This window comes from Rosa rugosa, chromosome 1 (assembly GCF_958449725.1).
Source record: "Rosa rugosa chromosome 1, drRosRugo1.1, whole genome shotgun sequence".
Lineage (NCBI taxonomy): Eukaryota > Viridiplantae > Streptophyta > Magnoliopsida > Rosales > Rosaceae > Rosa > Rosa rugosa.
This window is the reverse complement of record NC_084820.1, coordinates 64,677,651-64,695,725: the sequence shown is the minus strand read 5'-3', so window position 1 is coordinate 64,695,725 and position 18,075 is coordinate 64,677,651. Positions and strand designations below refer to the sequence as shown.

General features: G+C 37.1%; 1 long non-coding RNA gene and 1 pseudogene across 1 annotated transcript; both read right to left on the bottom strand.

Moving 5' to 3' along the window:
- Positions 1-9,957: 9,957 nt before the first annotated feature.
- LOC133726127 (uncharacterized) lies at positions 9,958-10,627 on the bottom strand. Its single transcript, XR_009854656.1, has 2 exons — positions 10,487-10,627; positions 9,958-10,367 (listed from the first exon to the last, which is right to left on the bottom strand). It is a non-coding gene; the product is annotated as an uncharacterized LOC133726127 (long non-coding RNA).
- A 2,113-nt stretch (positions 10,628-12,740) lies between these two features.
- Positions 12,741-16,730, bottom strand: LOC133726124 (transcription initiation factor TFIID subunit 10-like; annotated as a pseudogene).
- Positions 16,731-18,075: the final 1,345 nt, after the last annotated feature.

Below are 18,075 nucleotides of genomic sequence, written 5' to 3'. Positions count from 1 at the left end.
ACACATCTCGCGAACTCAATTCAAATTCAGAATCACCAAAACTACTACTAATTCCAATTCTACCAACAATCCTGATTCTGAAGGAATTATAGTACTCAACGACAACCCAAAACAATGGTCTCTCCTCTCTAACCATCGAGCACAAAATAAAATTCTTGTCTCGCACCTTAAACCCTGCTTAACAACTTACAAGCACAAGGAAGAAGTAACCGCAATAATTCCTTCCCTAACCGCAACACTACTCACAACTCCACATGAGTCAAGAATCTATTCAAGAACATTAGTATATCCAACTTAAAAAGGCAAAATTACCATCGATTAATACTCGTATCCACATTACAGACGAGCATAGGTCCAGACCATGCCTTCAACCAAACACTTCAACAATCAAAAGAACCTCATTTCCATAAAACAATCCTCGTTGACTTAACAGAGTTGAATCAAGAGGTTCCTATTCCTCAAGGATTGTAACTCGCGGCCACTGAACTTATTCTCATACGAACCTACAAGACAACTGTAAGGTTCTAAGTACAACCCCTTCGAATATCCATCACCTAAGGAGTATAGTATGCTTGGCTAATACTTGTATAACACTTAAAACACAGTATAAGTCAAATACAAATTCATATTAACCAAGTCAATACTATAGGGAATGTATTCACGTTCCCTAAACGACCTAGCGGCCTAAACAACTCCCAACACTCACGCATACCCAATGATTTAGCCAATACCAAAGAGCACACGATGGGGATCCGCTGCAGACGGGCCATCACTCGGAAGGTATTGACACATCACCAAATATGCACCTTACGCTCTGATACCAAACTATCACGCCCCGAATTTTGAATGATAAATTCAAATCCGAAACATGAATTAAACCACTTAATCAAATAAACGTTCTGAATTTTTTTCTCAATATAACCTCACCACACGGTACACAAACTCCAAATCTCGACACCTCGAGTTCATTATTACAATTCACTCTCACAAGCAATATTGTAAAGCTCTAAATGAGCATAACACACCTCACAACTTACAATTGCTGTAAAACTCTAACAATTGCTCTATCCGCACGATCACCGTCCTGGTTCTCCTGTCCTGTAGGATTACCCGCTACACAATTTGAATAGTGTACCGGGAGTTGCAACAACACAAAACCCGGTAAGCTTTTGACAGCTAGTATGAGTAAACAAGAAAGAACTGTTGATTTATTAAATTACAAGACCACCACAAACCCACGTTACTTTCTCACTCTCATATATATATATATAGACACTTATGAGTTACTCTCAATTTAGCTCATAAGATTTCCCAACATTTAACAGACAGACTCATATATATATATAGACACTTATGAGTTACTCTCAATTTCCCTCATAAGGTTACCACATATATATAGACACTTATGAGTTACTCTCAAATTCACTCATAAGGTCACTCCACATTTGGCAGACAGACTAGAGCTCTAACTGAACGTAACCACTCGTCCGGCCACAGACGTGATTACGATTTAATACTATTAATAACCACCAGCCCGGTACGAGAGCGTGATTCACTAATAGATGCCATGGTCACCTCGTGACCTAGTGATCTCCACAGATCACAACAATTTATTGTTCCTCAACAATAAAACTCAACACCTCTCACAATATATTGTTTCTCAACAATAAACTCAATACCTCTCACAATATATTGTTTCTCAACAATAACTCAACACAACTCCAACAATACATATTATTTCACGTAATAATATATATACAGACATTCACACAGGAATGTCTAGTAACACCAACAATAGTTCATAGGATTGCAACAAAATAAAGCAATTAATTGTATTGGGTTCGTAATATGAACCACGTGAGGTTTACTCACCTCGATAATCCCGCTGCGTCTTCAATTCAGCTCAAAATACGATCCACAATCGTCCACCAACTCAAACCGTCAATCACCTAGTCAGATACGATCTTAACTTAGCAATCATTCATAAACCACACATATACTGAAATCCAACGGTCGGATTCTAATTATATGATGATCCGACGGTCAGATCGAATTTATATGATGATCCAACGGTCGGATCCTCACGGATCGCCCTTAGGATCATCCTCCAAAATTATCACGAAGATCCAACGGTCAGATCTTCTTGAATCACTCTAACAACCATCTCCTCAAAATTATACGAAAATCCGACGGTCAGATTCTCTCGAATCGCTTTCCGAAACACTATTTCATAATTATACGAAGATCCAACGGTCGGATCTTCGTCCGTGACCTCTCAAAGTCATCAGAACAGTCATACGATCAACATATCAAAACTACAAGTCAATCGGACTGTCCGATCTTCAAGAAACATTAATCGAACGATCGAAATTAATCGAAATCATAAAATTCATAACTAAATCATACGATATCCAAAAATTGCATATAATATATCGAAATGATCGTATCGACATGTAGAACACAAAAATGGACAGAAACTGTCCTTGGGGTGGCCGGAGGTCGCCGGAAACCACCATCACAGTGGCGGCACCGCCACCCGTTCAAAGTCAAAATTAGCCAAAACTTCCAACATGAAAGTTCTTTATTTTTACATGCTGGTCAATATTCATAACTAGCACAAGATCAGAAAATAACGGGAAGAGGTTGAAAAATACCAAAACAGTCGAGTTGGCCGGAAAATCTGCAGAAACCGGCGAGCTCCAGTTTGACGTAAAAAGGTCCTCCAATGGCTTCTATCCCTTCTGGATATTTGTTCAGAAATTCAAGGTGAGCTCTCCAGTTCAAGAATCACTCAAAACGAACCTCCACAACTCGAGATATCGAGCTCCACAGTCCGGTTTCGATCTAGGTCGGGTTGAGCTTCCAGTCGCCACCACAAGCCACGCCGCCGTGCAAGGTTACTTCTGGGAGCTTCAGGAAGTTGAGGTGAGCTCGTGGGTGAAGTTTGATGAGCTTTGGTGGCTTGTAGCTCGAGATATCAAGCTTCGAACCAAAACTGGGCTGAATCGGACTCGTGCCTCCGCCGTCGTTTCCGGTTGTACCGCCGAGCAAGGCTGCCTCCAGCATCTGCGCAAGGTTGAGGCGAAACTAATGGCGGTGGTCCGACGCCGTTTGGTGGACTAAGGGAGGAGCTATTGATCGAAGAGCTGCTGCTCTGTTTTTTCTTCGTTTCGGATGCGAGGGAGATCGAGAGAGAGAAAGAAGAAAAAAAAGAGAAAAAGAAAAAGAAGGAAGGAGACCCGGAGGAAAGGAAAAGGAAAAGGAAAAGGAAGAAAAAGAAAAGAAAAGAAAAAGAGAATCCGAGGAAAAGAGATTATAAAAAAGAATCTCATATTTCCAAAATTCGTAACATAATCGTACGAATTCAAAAAATTTCGTTCGACATATGCACGCGATCATTTCGACGAGCTCTACAACTTTTATGAAGGAAGTTTTCCCAAATTCTGTACGTATAAAAAGTCAATTTCCACGAGCCCCTAAATAACGTTCGTTTTCGAAAATAAAATCGTTTGAACTAATTCCACAACTTCTCCAAGCTTCGTACTCGCTCCTACTATCGTGAAATCATTTCTAAAAATCCACGGAATTTAATTTGGATTTTCCGGGGTATTACACCTTCATTTGATGTCAATCTTTTATCTGTTGGAAGAACTATAGATGACTTACATTGCTCGGTAACATTTTTTCCATCTTGGTGTATTTTGCAGGACTTGGCTTCGAGGACGATAATTGGTGTGGGTAAGCAACGAGGAGACCTTTATTATCTTGTGGCTCTAGCTTCCATCTCCCCATCCAAACACCCTTTTGCTTCTCACCTTACCATCTCTTCCGACCTTTGGCATCGCCGTTTGGGGCATCCTTCTCCTACCCGTTTACAATATATAGCCAATGAGTCGCTTCATTTTCATTTCGATTCCAACAGTAAGCGTGAAATTTGTCCTTTGGCTAAACAAACTCGCCAACCTTTTCCTTCTAGTTCAATATCAACTTCTCAATGTTTTTCTCTTATACATTGTGATATTTGGGGACGACATAAAATTCCTTCACTCAATGGAGCTCATTATTTTTTAACTATTGTGGATGATTTTTCTCGTTTTACATGGGTTTTCTTAATGCGCCATAAGAGTGAAACACAACCTTTGCTTCGAAAATTTTTTGCTTATGTCAAAACTCAATTTCAGACTCATGTTCAACAAATACGTACCGATAACGGGGCGGAATTTCTTTCTTTACAGGATTTTTTTCTTGAACAAGGGGTTATTTTTCAACATTCTTGCGTTTACACACCCCAACAAAATGGTGTTGTTGAACGCAAACATAGACATCTTCTATGATTCTTGTGATTCAGACTGGGCGGGTTGTCCTATTACTCGTCGGTCTACTACTGGATATTGTGTTTTCTTAGGAGATTCTTTGTTCTCATGGCGTACCAAAAGACAAAAGACGGTCTCATTGTCTAGTGCCGAGGCCGAGTATAGAGCAATGGCTGGTACATGTTGTGAACTCACTTGGCTACAATATTTGTTTGCTGATTTGCATATGCCTATTTCTAGACCTGCTATTTTGCATTGTGATAATCAAGCAGCTCTACACATAGCCGCAAACCCAGTTTTTCATGAGAGAACACGTCATATTGAAATGGATTGTCATTTTATTCGAGACAAGACATTGAATGGTTCAGTCAGCACCAGATACGTTGGTTCTTTACAACAGTTAGCAGATATATTCACAAAGGCATTGGGCAAAGACAAGTTCAAAGCATTGTCTCGGTGGACGAGATGATGACGGCCGAGTTTTCTAATCTCGGTGGACGAGATGATGACGGCCGGAAAAGACAGAGAACAAGAGCCACACTGGTATTTGACATAACCACAGCCATGATTACTTTGTAGATAATTTCTCAGTCTAGCAAAAACTCTGTACGCTGTATAATGGTATTACATATAGCAAGAAATCAACACGTCCTATGAAATTCATTAATTGGTTCTTAATTTAGGACAAGTTCCGGCAGTTTGACAAAGAAAAGGTAGACCTGTACGAAGATACACATCAAATCTTGCTCTCAACTCATGAGAAAGTGGATCTTCTACCTCGAGGGGATTATGCAACATATAGTCATATACTAAACAAGAGCCATTCATCTATGCTTCACTCTACATGCAATAATGTCATTTCAAAGCGACAAGCTTCTTTGCTTTCTTTGTTTTGCTTGTACAGAAATTTGGGAAAGGTAAGCTAAAATAGTTTGTTCACTTTGTTGTGATATAAAAGAGGGAACCTTGTAGAGCATGTTGACAATATCCATTGATAGGTGATGAAATGAACTATGAAAGAAAGAACAACGACACAGTGTGAAGTACATTAATAAAGCTCAAGTGCTACTAGATGAATTATATGTTTTTGGTGAATATACTAGCTAGATGGAGTTGCAAGATATATCCTTTACAACGTCTATGTTACCTGACTAAGGTTGTTACATGATCATGATTTTGAAGTGATATATGCATGATATTAGTCAACATAGCCTTCCATCTGATGCCAAGCAGTAAGATGAGGATAAGATTAATGGTTTCCACTTTCCTGTCAACTAAATTAGTAGAACATTTCAATGGCATGCGTAATGAGGCCCTAAACTTGATTTGTGTTGTTCAAGTTGTAACTGGATTTTGAAATAGAAATAGCATGGTTTTTTTTTTTAACCGTAGTATTCATGTGACAACAGCCTATATATGCATATGCATAGCCTCTGTTTTGATTTTGATCTAAAAAAAGATAGGCAATCCATTATATTTTAGTTTATGTACACTTCTAAATAAATTAGAAATTGGAAGTAACTAAAAGAATTCATTTAATGAAATGAGCCGTCATTTAAAATATATTAAAATAAACCTTTGAAAAATTATTTCCAAATGTGGCTTTAGTCTCATATTTGTTTCCTTCATCGACGAAAATCAATATATTAAAATAAATCTTTGAAAAATTATTTCCAAATGTGGCTTTAGTCTCATACAAGATTCAGGCAAGACCAACCGAAATGTAGGCATGCAAGCAAGAAACTCAAAAACAAAAACAAAAAAAAACGAATTGAAAACCAAATAACCAATTACCCAGAGCAATAAGAAGCAATACCCTTCTTGACCTTGATAAATTCTCCCTTCCTCCTCTCCAATTTCAGTCCTCTACAGATAACAAAATACCACCATCAGTGAACTCGGTATTCTGTTTTCACCCAGAATTGCATGCACCGAAATTCAAACAGTACCACCTTCGCTGTCTCTCTCTCTTTCTCCACCTCTCTGTGGAGCGCAGTAGCGAAGACACGATAGGACTGAGCAGTACGCCAGGTGTCGAGGCAAGAAACGCAGGCGGGGGTAAAATCGTCTTTTACAATATCAGCTCGGCTGGAGCCGGCACTGTTCATAAGCCGATGAACAGTGCGTTGAGAATTAGTATATAGTAAATTTGTTTCCTTCATCGACGAAAATCAATCTATTAAAATAAACCTTTGAAAAATTAAAATCGGTTATATTAGGTCTAATCCGTTTAATGTCATTCACAAAGAATGCTTGTTCTCATCAAGCAGGTGCCGTATTGGAATATGATTTTTAATGGTTTCTCTTTCATATCAAATCCTTTTCTTTAAATTTTACATTACAAAAATTATCACCTTTAAATCAGATTACAGAAAAAAAAAATATAACAACAACAATGACTGGATTGCAACTGAGAACCATTGTGCTGTTTAATTGAGCTCATCTGTACTTGTTGTATAATATTACATACAGCAATAAATTAATAAATCAATATGGCCTCTTAAAGATTAAGTCATTTGTTAATTCAAAGCACACATTCTGTTCCTCTCTAATCTCTGAAAATGTAAGAAAGATATATTTTATCGAAAAAAAAAAAAAAAGGATATAAAGTTGGGCTCTTATTGAAATGTGTATTCTTATTGCTTCATTTGCTTGGACAAACCCTATGTATTGTCCAACATCATCTCTGTTTTACTCTCCAACCACTCTGTTTTACTCTGCATGCACTCTGTTTTACTAGTACTTTTATTTTAAAAGCTACAAGCTAGCTGATATCGTTTCTTCTTTTCCTTTTTGATAATGTCCATTAAACTTCTACAAATTGTGAATTGAGATACCAACGGATGGCATAAGATTAAGAATGTTTGATAACAGATCAAGTTTAAGAAAAGAACAGAAACAAAAAAGTCGGGAGAAGTTAACAACGACATTTATATGGCATGCCCGGAGGAGATTTGTCATGATTCATGAATGCATATTGTTGTGAATATAATTGAGATAGAATTAGCATGATAGTTTTTTTTTTTTTTGGGAAAGATTAAAGAATTACAAACAAATGCCCCTAATACAACCAACACTTAAATTGTCAAAAAAAAAAAAGCCTGGCTACCTGATAGAGGAAGGTTATACATCCAGGATTGGAAACTTTGTTTTCAATACTGTATTGATTTTCCAGATGAGATAAGCCGTAGAAAGAGCCACAGCAAAAGTGTTAGAGTGATCAACCTTCTGAATAGAAGATAAATAAGAAACCTTCTAAATTAGCATGATAGTTGTTACCCCTAGTTGGCAATGGCGCGCGCGCGCATATATATATATATATATATATATATATATATATATATATATATAGAGGAAGGATCAAGAGAGGACATCCTTATTTTAAGAATTTGAGAATTTTTACTATTTTACACTAGTATATGATCTAATTCAATGATTTCAACTGTTGATCCTTTATATTCCTAGGCAAGAATTATGTCTACAAAAAATCAACCAAATCCATAATCATTTTGTCACTCAAAATTGTGTAAACAAATATAGTCCATTAGATAAAATTAAAACGATAATTGTGCTAATCAAATGGTTAAAAAAATTTCAATTTGGCTAATTTTTTGTAAGATTCATATATGTGTAGGTAACTAAAGAATGAGTGGTTGTGATTATTAAAATACATCCTAAAAATAAATACATCAGAGTTTAAGGGTCCTCTCTTGATCATCCCTACACACACACACACACACACACACACACGTATATATTTTTGGACAAAGGCAGTTGGAAGGGGGGAAGCAGACCACCAGTCCAGAAACATTATGAATCACCCTGGCTTGCAGGAACCCAATTAATATCTGGATTCAGCGCCAATTACCATGTGGGAGTAGTCAGACCCTGCTGGCTCAAAGTTTTCCACCTTGAAAGCCCGCAGACATCCAACAATTGGACCTCATGATGACCGAAAATTCTACAATATGTTAACGTATGACATGCATACAATTCCCTTAAAAGTGGTAAAATGAGTCCTCAAAATAGTAATATTAGTCCTCAAAGTGGTAACATGAGTCCTTAAAGTGGTAAATTTTCTTAGTTACCACATGAGTCCTCAAAATAGTAATATTAGTCCTCAAAGTGGTAACATGAGTCCTTAAAGTGGTAAATTTTCTTAGTTTACCATATGAGTCCTCAAAATAGTAATATTAGTCCTCAAAGTGGTAACATGAGTCCTTAAAGTGGTAAAAATAGTTGATGTATGAGAAATATTAACATACCATAGCTTTACCCCATGATGACCTAGCCTCTTTGGAAGCTGACATTTTCACCAGCATCACATAGGTTCCGTAGGACCCCAGTACTCAACAACCTATCAATGAGGAACTTGTGGATGTTGGGGCTTGAACTTGAGTGGGGGTTCCACTCAAGCAAGTGGCTTGCTATCCATGCTCATAGTCCTTTTGTATTTTATCTTGAATCTAACAAAATCAAATAATTGATTCCATTATATTTTTCATTTCACTCCTGAAATATATGAAATATTATAATTAACTAAAAAAATCTATTTAATAAGTTGAGAAATCATTTAAATTATATCAAATAAGATATTGACAAGTCACTGATAAGTTCTGTTCAAATATCAAATTGATTATAAAAAAAAATGGTTGAGTCCTGAGATAAGTTCATGATTGACTTACAAATCTTGTAAGTTATGTTCAATCAACTAATATAGTTATATGCAACTCACGTAGGCTGCAAAGATATATGGTTATTAATATTAATTTCAATGAGGGCTGCAGAGATACAAGGTTACTAATATTTAGTTCGAAGGATTGAGGTTTATACATCAGAACATTTTTAAACCCTAAAACCTAAACATTCTACTTGTATTTTTGGTTTAAAATTATACTTGTATTTATGGTTTAAAGTTAATGATTGATCATGTCTTAGGCGTGCACAAATTTAACCAATTTACCCAACTTGAACTCGCCACTCGTAAAAATCTAGAATAACACAGTTGGAGAGTTTTGATTAATTGAATCCTACATGAAATAGATGAAATCTCACAGATGTTCCATATTTGTTCAAGCTTCTCCTTCTCCAAACTCCTCCAGCTATCCCATGAAAGTGGCTCAAGGTTGATCCACAACATGCATGTTATGTGCGTGCGTATATAAACATGGGCACACCATTCACATCCCGCCGCTGTTGGACTCCAGGGTCTTCAACCAACTACGTTACTCATCCAAGCCCCCGTCTTCTGTTTTTGCTTCAACGACAGGTCCATTCGATTAATGATCTAGAAGATCAAAACCAAGTCCTCCAAGTCTTCACGGGTTCACTCAATGGATCTATTCTATTGCTTTGGCATGCATTTTGCAGTGGGGATTCTGTCATTCAATTGATTCGGTGCTTCTAAATGGGGCTTTTGGTTAAAGGTTTCCGGAAAGGACTCGAACCGTGCCCCGGCCTAAGCCAAGTAATTCATAAGTTAAAGGTTTATGCATGCAATTGGATAAAATGACTCCATCCGCCTTAACTTCATAATCGAGTTGTCTATTTCATCTCACCCGTGTTCTTTTCTTTTTCAAATTTCAACTACACTCCTTTGCAATGCTGAATATGGTGTGGTTCAATTGATGATGGTTCTATAGAGGATTGGAAACTGTTGCTGCTGCCTTATACAGAGCATTGCATTGCACACTGGTGGTGATAATAACAACATTCTTTTTTATAAAAAAGAAGAAAAACTACAATTATCAAAGAGATGAAACAATAGAAAACAATGCATTGAGAAAGAGGCATTAAAGCTAGCTAATCCTCTTCATTCATACAATTATTTGTCCTCGGTCATGAAACTGTTGCAACTTGATCATCACTTTGCAGTTCCATCGGTACAAAGCCATTGACCCACAAAGAAGCTGTTGCAGTTGATATTAGGATTGACGTTAAGGAAGGATTGGAGAGTCAATTTGAACTTTTTGACAACGCTACCGCAAGTATCACCGGCTTCTGCACCATAAACGGAATTGCAAACTACTGCTCTATTGTCATTTCCAAACCCGACTGCATGCAGCAGATTCTTATTAGTTAAATAGGAAGAGAAGAATATTTGTTCATGTGACCATATACATGTATATAACTAAATCAAACAGAAATTATGTTAGTGTATGAAAAATTCTTACTGCCGAGTTTTTTACTCTCAGCCAGGGAAATGATGAGAAGAAGAGCAACAACTAGAAACAAGCTAGCCTTAGCCATGTTATTCTTCTTCTTTCTGGAAGTGAAGAGCAAATAAATTTTGTTCTTCAAGTCTTTGGGTTTAGTGCTTATATGTGCCTAAACTAATTAAGATGTATTTATAGAACTTTAAATAGGATCGCCTTGTTTAACTTTGATATTCAAGAGGCCGGCTAATTCCCCATGCATTTCTTGCCATGAGATTAAGAGATAATTTTATTTGCATGAGATTGATCATTGCAGGCCATGGTATAACTTCGTTTATACATTACAATATATAAGGCTTCGTCTCCTGTTAGAGAAAATTAGATATAAACCCAAAAAATCAACCTTTTATTAGAAAAAACTCATACATACTTTTCTTTTAATTTACACCCAAGTCACATTAATAGACGTTCCATATAGAGTGTATGCCTATAATCAATATTTTTTCTTATGAAAATATATGTCTAATTTGCCCTTTTACATTCTCTCAAGTAATACATGTCTAATGTACCTACTAAATATGTATGTGTCGGTAGGGCTTAAATAAAAGAAATGTTCAAGCTTAATAGAGATCAATACGCAATGATGTATACCACAATCGTAGGTATAATACTTTTGTTTATACAATCATAGGTATAATATAATAGAAAACCTAACAAAGAGGTATGATACAAAAAAAATAAAAATAAATTCTAATACAGAGATGTTATACAAAAACTATCAACATTTAGGTTGTAATCGAATATATAGAAATAAAAAGTAAACCTCCTATATGTTAGATACATACATGAAATCAAATTATCTAGAAAAAAAAAAGTATTCTAATGATCAGGTACCTTTTTTAGATAAAACTTTTAGATTGTAATTGGAAATAACATACATACCTTACAAATAGAACATCTGTATAATATGTTATTAACCTATGTCTGCTTTCCATTCAAGTGTTTATATGAAACAGATGACATACCTTTTATATACAAAAAACCAGACCACAAAATAGAGAAAATCATATATAAACCTAGAATTAAGTATTGATTACGAGAGCTTCAATCAAGGGTCTAGTTCATCAAGTGCATGTATTTATTTAATTTAGAGCTTGTGGCATATTCAGTAATTTCTGACAAAAACATGTTTTATTTTCTATGTCAATTAATCAGAATTTATTTATGTAATCAACCTGATCAACAGATTTTGGTGTATATTAGAAAAAAATCATGGGTGGGTTTAATCTAATAGGTGTAATGAAATTTGGGTGTAAAATGAAATGCCCCTCTGAGTTAATCAGTTTCCAAGTTGTTTATATCGATCGCTCTTGTAAATCTGGATTTAATGACTAAAAACATAAAAATTGAAAATGACACCTTCCACATTGTTTGGAGACGAATTCAAGGAGGAAAGAAGTGATCAGGTCGAAGATCGGGTTAACTTAGTACAAGGGTTTCTGCTTTATAATCTTTTAATGATGGGTTCTTCATTCAGATAGTCAATTAAATCAAGAAGTCAGGAATATGTTCAGAGTTGAAAATGTCTTCCTTGTCAAGCAAAGCATTAGCAAATATTAAGTTCAGATCCCCTAAATCGTATAGAAGTACATGCATTTTGGAATAAAGAGCAACTCCCGCGGACAACAGAAACATCTGCATCATTCTGAAACAAAAAAGAAAAGAATCGATCCTTCTGTCTTAATTAGATGGAGACCTCACCTCCAAAGGATTTCATTAAACTGAATTTTGATGGTTCCCTCTATGATAATAACCAAGGAGCAGCTGGATTTGTTACAAGAGATGATCAGGGATTACCTATTCTTGCTTCTACAAATAAAATAGGATACTCTAACGTTTTAATCACCGAAATTCTAGCCCTAAGAGCTGGCCTCCAAGCTTCTCTTATTCATGGTTACTCAAAAATCAAAGTGGAAGGAGATTCAAAGGTCTTAATTGACAGCATCAACAATGTTTCTGCAACACTGGCGCATCAAGCTTCTTGTTTAGGATATCAAATGTGTGGCAAGTCAATTCCAAGATATTGAGTTTAAACACATACAGAGATGCAAATTTTATAGCTGATGCAGTGGGGAATTTGGGATATGTCCCATATTGCAAGCTAGAATCATGCTCTTCCTTTGAATGCTTCTAATACTTTTAACTTTGATCTTCATGGTTTAAGTAGTGTTAGGAGATTTCCTTTGTAAACTTTCTTTAACTCGATCAAAAGAAAACAAAAACATCTGCGCCTTCAGGTTTTTTTTTTTTCCTCGGGTCTTGGCTTCAGCTTCACATTGAAAATTTGAAATAAACAGATATGCAGTCTGCAGTATTTAAGTCACAATGTAATGCCATGAATGTAAAACTACATACAAACAATATCTTCAGTCTAAAACAATAGATTGACTGAGCATCACCTAATCATCTAGCAGTAATGTTACACAGATCTCACTACATGGAACAACAGAAATCCAAGTACAAATTATTCCTCTTGATGCAGGATCTATCCCAGTTGAAGGGCTGTCAGCAAAATATTATTGGTGCTTCACATTGACGCCGTACTGCTCGATCAAAAATAACAAGGCAAGCAAGTTAACAGAACTAAATCAGCTTAATAACAATAAGTGAAAACAAACTTAGCTTAAAACTACACATAACTAACGCAGATGGAATCATAATAATAAAGTAGACATAGGCGATTCAGATCAGCTCGGGTGGATCACTCCAGAACTGATCACAACTCCCAAGTCTTTACCAGCACTGAAGATTCTATAGTTCCAGACCTCTAATACAAACCAAATTCAATTATAACTTAATCTTGGATTAGAAAATATCCAGGACTCCATCACTTGATATAGTCCAGCTATGAATCTTCAATTATTATTGAAACTGAAGGGCAGAAAAAGTTGGCTCATCAAGATAAAGTGATTTGAAAGACTCCTTATACCTCACGCAATGCCTTTGTCTTCTATAGTCAATATTGGGCGCTTATCCTGTTTCCACGTTAAAGTTAAAACTAGATAGAATATGAAGAGAAATAAAAAGAAAACAAAAAACAAGAAAAAAGCATCTGCCTAGAATTTCTTTACCTTTTGCTGTTTGTCCCTTTTGTCTTTCACCACTGCTGCCTGTCTTGCTTTGCATTGCCTGTTTAGAGGAAAAAGCATGTGAATATTGTTCCAATCAGTAACAGCTTATGTGCTGGCTAACTACAACTGTTACAAAAATGAGTGCAACTAAATATCTTTTGTTCAAAAAATTTTCGTCTCTGATATTTGAGACATCTAATAGGTAATGCCATTTGGTCCTACATTTCTAACTGAGAAGAAGGATTTGGTTTTAATTATATGTGCGCATCGTTTCCATGTGTGCATAAGTGAACTCTTGTAATGACTCATGACTCATGAGGCAAAAAGTTGAGAAATCAGTGGCTTACTGTAGAGCATCAGTTGCAACCTCAGCGACAAACTTTTGTGTGGCAACAGCTACCAGCCTAATTCTGTGAATAGAGAAAAACTCAAGTCAATAACTCATATTCAAAAGTACAGATCTAACTCAACTTTTCAAAAATTATAAAATGAAAAAAAAGAAATGAAAACTAAATAGTAGCATTTTTCCATTTGTCGGCACGGCAGAAAGTTATACCAAAAGATTTCTACAGTAACAATGCTTACCTACGTCACAATGAACAACCCTTTAATCGTTAATAAGATCTGAATGGCCCAAATGGAAAGGAAAAGATCCCGGATAGAAAAGGAGAACCGCGTACCTGAAATAACCTGTTCCTATGGCCAAATACCTATCCTCAAAAACTATACCACTTTGATCACACAGATCATGTCTCGACTTTGCTAGTTTTATGTGCTTAAATAATCAATAACTAGAAAGGCATAGTTTATAATAATACTTTGCTGATAATAAGAATTCCATTTTCAATATTTAATGGTATTTTCCAAAAGGGCAACGTTTGAAGTCTGCTTACTTTAATTTTTCACTTCACATCCCCAATACATCAGAATAAATTGCTTAAAATACCAAAAGGAAAAACATATATATTATTAAACCCTCAAACTAATTATACCAACTCCGCATTTGCAAAGTTCTGGTGAGGTCTTAATGAATCCGGGAGGAAAATCCATTGAGCATAATAGGAAATAATAAATATTATACTAGAGATTTGGGCTATTGGCTAAACAAGAATGGAGGATTGGAGGAACATCAATAATCGGCATATTGGTCCCCATCCCTAAAGCTCGGTATTCAAAAAACTGTGACTTCATGAACACTAAGTGGTTTTTGCAGGCTTGAAGCACCTAATTGGAGGGAAGAGACATCAACTGTTGGATCGTAATGGCATATACATACATGAAGGGGAGAAATGTCAGTATTTAGTCTATTAATCGGAGTCCTTTTCAAGAATGCTGAACTGCTCCCTATCTATACCACCAAATCTTCTCTTCTTCCTTAATGTGAGCTCTCTAATTGATCCTAGTACCAAGACATGCAATTTTAGCCCCAATTCAACAATTGATACCGACTCTAAAGCTTCAAAGATTATGGCTATGCCAATCAGTGCCCGGAGGTCCTCACGTAGATCATCTCATTTGGCCAAATGAGAAGGGTGGCTATTAATCTGTTTGCACCAGTTACCATTGGCTGCAAGACTTTCAATCATCAAATGCCTAGATTCAACCCATTTGTCTCATTATATCCAGCAAGACATTAATCTGGACTCTGGAGAACCAGCAGCTTCCACCATACCCCAAACCCCAAGAAAAGGAAGCCCGGAGAAATCTCAGGAAACTAGTGTCATAAGGGGAATGCAGTCGCTCGACTGTTAAGAGAGGAAAAGTCACCTGCTGCATATGGTACCTCGTATAAGGCATGCTTATTCATCATTCCCTCCCCTACTTGCATGTCAATTTTAGGAGACAGTACAGCAAAAGTTACTCGTATTCCCATGGATCCTGAAGAGATGGTTTTAAATACATTATAAACTATCCCCAGTTCAGCACACATCTTCTGATAGGTGGGTGATGAGTCCCTTATCACACAATATGAGCATCAGTGATCGAGATGGATCCTTAACTTTATAGGCTGTTGTGTTGGGACTTGGGAGATACGTAAGGCTAGGTGCAATGGGGTTTTTAAGGAGGTTCTGCCACCACCTAATCATGTTATCTCAAGAGCTATCTGTGCTGTCTTTGAATTTACTAGTGCTACAAGTATCACAACTTCTCCACCCTGCTACTTTAATACAAATTGCTCCCCTAACCTAAAGCTCTGATCTCCTTCACCTCCTCCCAATTTGAAGTAAATGTGGACAGAGCATGTGACGAAAACAGAGTGATAGTAGGTTTAGGAGTTGTTCTCCGAAATTCTCAAGGCCACATCATTATAGCGAAGGCTAACTTAGCTCCATCAACTCCCCACTTGAAGCTCAAGCCTGCACTGCCTAGTAAGGGCTCAAACACGCCCTCGATTCCATCATCAGGATGTAATGTTAGAGAGCTGGTCAACAGCCTAAAGGGTAACAATTTTGGAAAGCTGGTCAATAGCCTAGAGGGTACCCCATTTCCAAATGGGCACTAGCTTCTAAATGCCTTTTCCAATGGGTTTATCCGCCCCCAACTCCCTTTGCCTTTGTCCCTGTTGATGTTGTTTTCATTTTCTAAGCTGGGTATTATTTTCCCTATAGCATATGAAATCAACTCTGACCAACAAAAAACTAAAAAAACCCAAGACCATTATCATCTATAGGCTATAGCAATAAAAATGAAATGGAAGGTTAGACAAAAATCTGAGGTAAACTAAACCCAAACAGAAATGGGTAAGTTAGATCATCCGAGCTCCCTAATTGAAAAGAAAAGAAAAGTACCTACAATCGAAAGTCGGGAGACTGAAAGCCGGTTTTGGCCAAGTAATGCTCCACAAGCTCGTCAGGTATCTGCAGAAAGAAAGAAAAAGAAAAATGAAAAATGTATGGTTTGATCGGAATTGGAAGATTAGGAAATTGATGAGTGGGATTTTACGGTGGGAGTGTAGTCCATTATGGAGGCAAGGAATTCAGAGAGAGATGCGTCGTCATCGTCATGCCTGCCTTCTCTCGATTGCTGGGTTTGGGTATGCTTCAATCTCTCCAACATTCCAAATTGCAACAACTGTAGTCACTCCGGTCCGGTTTATATCTATTTTCCAATAGGGATATGGGCTTTTTTTTTTTTTTTTTTGACAAAATAGTGATGGCATTACAAATTACACAAGTTTGATATTCGTGTTTGAAATGTAAATTTATAGGATCAGGATCCTCTCCTAAGCACCTTACCCTCCTAACTTACCTAAGCTTTTTATTAGATTTTAACACGTGGCTATAATAAATCGAATGGCTTACAATTTTTAGCTTATCTTTTTCTTTTCTTTTTTCTGTCCCTTATTCTTCTCTTCCTCCACATCTCGTCTCTCTGAGACTCTCTCTCCCCCTTCTAGTTCTTCTTCTTCTTCTTCACCCAGCACTAATACAAACACTGAAGCTAACTAATTTTCACAGCCTCCAACCCAACCTCCCCCAATAAGAGTGCAAAAACGCAAATCTCATCTTGCAATCCCAGATTTCCATTAAAGACCATTTTTGTACAGTTCACATGAAAAAGGGTTGGAGACAGAGAGAAGAAAATTCATAAGGGCTCAGAGGAGACCATGATCTATGTGAGAGCGAATTGTAAGAACTGCAACGAAGTTATAAGAAGAGAAAGAAATAGATAAATTGGTGTGATCTATACGAGTTTGAATTTCTGGGCACGAAGCTTCTGAGAATCAATCGCATTTTTCCATCAAAACTATGCCGAATCACCCATTAGCGGAAAACTGTACCCTCGAAGAACATAAAGAAATTCAACAAAAGAGAATATTAGATAGAGACACCATGACCATATCTTCAAACTCAAAGGTACAGAACAAGCTCAGAAGCTGCAACCGCAACAAAGGTAGAAGAAAGCGATGCTCAACGCCAACACTATGGCCTCAAAGACTGAAACAATCTTGAACACAATGTCGTCGTAGAAAGAGAGCTGGAGATTCACCGGCCTAAACTTGAAGGCAGACCCCAAGTACTTCCACCTAACACTTCACGAATATTCCTTCCTCATCGACCTCCTAAACAAGAACCACCTCTTCTTCCCCAACATGTTCAGAGCTCGCCCTTCTCTAACTTCTGCTTTGAGGGTCTGGTTTGATTTGGTTTGATGGGGATGGAACTAGGTGGTTTGATTTGGTTTAATGTCTCATACTGATTGTCAAACAGAGGCCTAGAACTTCAAGAAATGATGAAAGGAACTCTCATCAGCCAAGACACGATCACAGTTGGTACCAATGCAAAACTCAGAGTTTGAGAACACAGTGTTCTGCAAGGCCAAGAGAGGTACCACACGTGTGCGGTCCTCTGACACGCTCGCAGGCGGCAGTGGCGGAATGAGAAGGTGGGATTCTTCAACATCTTCTACACGGTGGGATGTAAGGCGGTTGAAATCACCTAAGGACTCGGCAATTGTCAATGGGAGTGAGGCGCC